The sequence below is a fragment of the Chanodichthys erythropterus genome, chromosome 23 (assembly GCF_024489055.1).
Source record: "Chanodichthys erythropterus isolate Z2021 chromosome 23, ASM2448905v1, whole genome shotgun sequence".
NCBI lineage: Eukaryota > Metazoa > Chordata > Actinopteri > Cypriniformes > Xenocyprididae > Chanodichthys > Chanodichthys erythropterus.
The window spans coordinates 4760867-4764352 of NC_090243.1; the positions used below are offsets into that span (position 1 = coordinate 4760867).

A 3486-nucleotide genomic window follows, 5' to 3' on the forward strand; every position below is an offset into this window, starting at 1 on the left:
AAAATAACATCATCAGGTTAACATAACATGGGGGATGCTTTTACCCAATACTTTTTTGTTTTGCTTTTTAAACATTCATTACTGTGTGTAAAGCCCAAAGTATACTTCGTATTTTATGCGTATGCTTTTTCTGAACTCAAAACAAATTAAGATCTTTTTGATGAAGTCTGAGAGGTTTCTGTTCCTCCAATGATGAGGGTGAGTAATTAATGACAGAATTTTCATTTTTGGGTAAACTAATCCTTTAAAGGTGATTACCCTTGCACAAATCTGGATATTCATACAACTTCACATTTGTACGAGACATACACTAGAGCTGCAGGATTCTGGATGAAATGAGAATCATGATTTTTGGTTTCAAATAGAGATCGCAATTCTCCCACGATTCTAAATAGACAACTAAAAATAACATTTATTTTACTAGTTCTAGCAAAATATTAATAGCTGGACTCTAATTGCCGGAAAATGTTTAATTTGAATGAATTATTTTTAAAAAATGGTTTTGAATATATTAATGGCTCATTAATAAATACTTGTTTCACTACTGGATGAATCAGGGTTTAACCTTATCCAATCTATTGAATGAATGATTCAATGACAATGTCACTGGTTGCCACCTAGTGGCTTAACAAGGTAATTTATATACAACAGTTATTTGAAGCACCATGTTAGTTTCGATTTTCTCTATTTTGATCGCTATCTGATGTCCAGTGTTTATATCCTTTTGTCTTATTACTTATGTGATAATTTTAATATTTGTGAAAGAAATCAAATAACCAAATCCTTGAATAACTACAGTGTGGTTCAAAACTGCTGTCTCTGGATCAGTGGCAGCATGAACACTGAATGTTTTTGTCAAAGGTTTAACAGACGCAGGCGAATCATTGTCATTAATAAAGTAGGATCGCGTGGGTGTTTGAATCGAGATTGCGACCTTTCTACGATAAATTGTGCAGCTCTAACATATACATACAAAGTAAATCAAAGGGTTTCGGACAAGCCAGGTTGATGATGTATGTCATACCTAGAAGCAGGGCACAAGCTGATGTAACTGAAGTAAGTTGATTCAAAACTTTAACTCCCTCAATGTCAGCAGATGGTTCATGAAGTTCTCCCCCTCCTTCCAAATAATGAACATTGCCATGGTGAGCTGCTCCTCAATCATCTGTCTGGTTATCCTAATAGTAAACATAAAAAAAAACAAATTCGGTCACCTTTTGCTAGCATAACTACAAAATACACAAATTTAGACTTATTTTTCTGAAAATAAACCAAAATACGTTCTTACGTTCAACTCAGAAAGTACTCCTTGATGAGGTCTTCAGGACTTTATCTCAGGTGAATGTTTTCAGCCTGTGATAAAGCAATTGTGATTAATTTTCTTAATTAAAAAAAAAAGCACAATAATCTGTAATAGGAAATCAAATTTTTGCAGATATGCAATAGCAAAGGACAAGAAAAAGAAAATAATTCATATTAATGACTGGCCAAATTTGCAATTAATATATTTATGGACAATACCAGCAACACTTGTGGCATTGAGGGATCAAATAAATAAATAAATAAATAAAAAGGAGCTAAAAAAAAAAAAAAAATCAATTCTTTATTTTTCCAATGCGTTTCAGCACACAGGCCTTCGTCAGTGCTAAAATACTACAGATTTGTAATTAAGAAATGCATCTGAATCAGTCATTGGTTTCATTTAAAATTATGAATTTATAATATATAATTATAAGTCTGAAAATAAGACATGCATCAATTAATAAATTAGCTTTACACCCTAATATATTTAATCATTCTTGATTAAAGGGATATTTCACGAAAAATGAAAGCTAGCTGTTAATTTACTTACCATCAGGCCATCCAAGTTGACTTTTTTTCTTCAGTAGAACAGTAAAGATTTTTAGCTGGAACTGTGATTAATTTAATGTCAATGGCTACTGTCAAAAAAAAAAAAAAAAAAAAAAAAAATTAAAACAAAACAACAAGAAAAAAAGTCGCATGCATTTGAGATGGCATAAGAGGGAGTTGATGAATGTTTTGGAATGGATAATTCTTAGTCTAAAGTTTGTTAATGAGGATGACATTCAAGTCAATAGACCACATTAGATGGATTTTATTCAAACATGTCCAACATTGGTAATTCATATTATCTATTAACAATTATAGCCGTTTTTATAGAAATTACTTACCATGTAAAGTTATTGCAAAGTGTCCTTAGTCGTCAAACATTGAGGAGCTTTAGATCCTAAAAGGGGGAGGGGAATCAGTCTTTATAAATGGAAAAAAAAAACTTGTTTGCTGCAGTGCAAGTAATTAATTAATAGTGTAAATACTCAGCCATTTCATTCTACAAAAAAAAACACCTCGCGCTAGTCAAATGAAGTAACGTTAAGCCTTAAATATGTCTTTACTCACACACTTTCTTCGTCATTTTGGTCCGAACAAATCAGAGCTAACGTGAAAAAGACAAATAAAAAGAACTGACAAACATTACTTTAAAAACCTAAACTCAATAATTGTAATGCGAGGATCCCCTCAGCCTCGACTCGAGCGTCTCTCCCGCTCCCCACGCACTTCCTGCCCGCATCATTTCAAATAGCACGCGCTGCTTACACGGTAAAGGAGACGTTTCTTTTAAAAATTATTTAGAGACATATTTACATGGTCCAAACACTACAACAATACATTTCTATAGAATAAAACGAGTAATGCAACATCTTGTATATAATAGAAATATTCAATTAGCGCTAACCTTTATAACGTTACTGCAGGCCGCGAAAATTCAAAAATTCGGTTAGTTACGATTTCGTTAGTATTCATGTTCACAAACAACGCTAATTAACTCTAAACCGCTAAAACACATGTTCAACCTTTGCATTTTCGAGTATATTAATTAAAACATTTCCAACCTACCTTATTTCATCCGAGTCCAGGGAAAGAAAATGGCGGCCGAGAAGAAACCTCCAGAAAGTCACTTGAGTCATGACGTCAGAAAAAAAAACCGTCTGTCACGGGGTCCTTAAAGAGAAATTATCCTTTGGCCGAAAGTGAGATATTTGAGCAGTTGAGTGTAGCCTACTATAATATTGAGAGCAATTCGCAGAAAGACGAAGTAATCAGACTCAAATAGTTATAGCAATCCAACTTACACCCTTATTCACTAACAGTGTAGAGGGGCTTGGGGACAAAAAGGTTGAGAACCAGGTTATGTTTAGAAAATACACTGTAATTTAATGTTGTTTTTAATCCTTTCCCCAACTAAACTAAGAGAATAAGAGAGTTAGAGAACCTTTAAAGAACTATACAGAGCGGGTGTGTCTCATACGTTCTGAAAAGTGAAGCCACGGGCTCTTTGATCGCCCCCTGGAGGCTGGATGCAGTACAGGTCATAAACCCCGCCCTCTCAATGCAGTCGAATGAGACTTCAGTGAAAACTTAAAAATAAATTCTGCTTCAAATAAAACTTTATGAAAAATGGTTTTG

The 3486-nt window shown here is 33.7% G+C and overlaps 1 long non-coding RNA gene across 1 annotated transcript; it reads right to left on the minus strand.

Annotated features, from left to right (window-relative positions):
• Positions 1–1033: 1033 nt before the first annotated feature.
• LOC137014363 (uncharacterized) lies at positions 1034–2276 on the minus strand. The gene is made up of 4 exons (XR_010893842.1): positions 2193–2276; positions 1853–1940; positions 1289–1353; positions 1034–1178 (listed from the first exon to the last, which is right to left on the minus strand). It is a non-coding gene; the product is annotated as an uncharacterized lncRNA (long non-coding RNA).
• Between the last annotated feature and the right edge of the window lie 1210 nt (positions 2277–3486).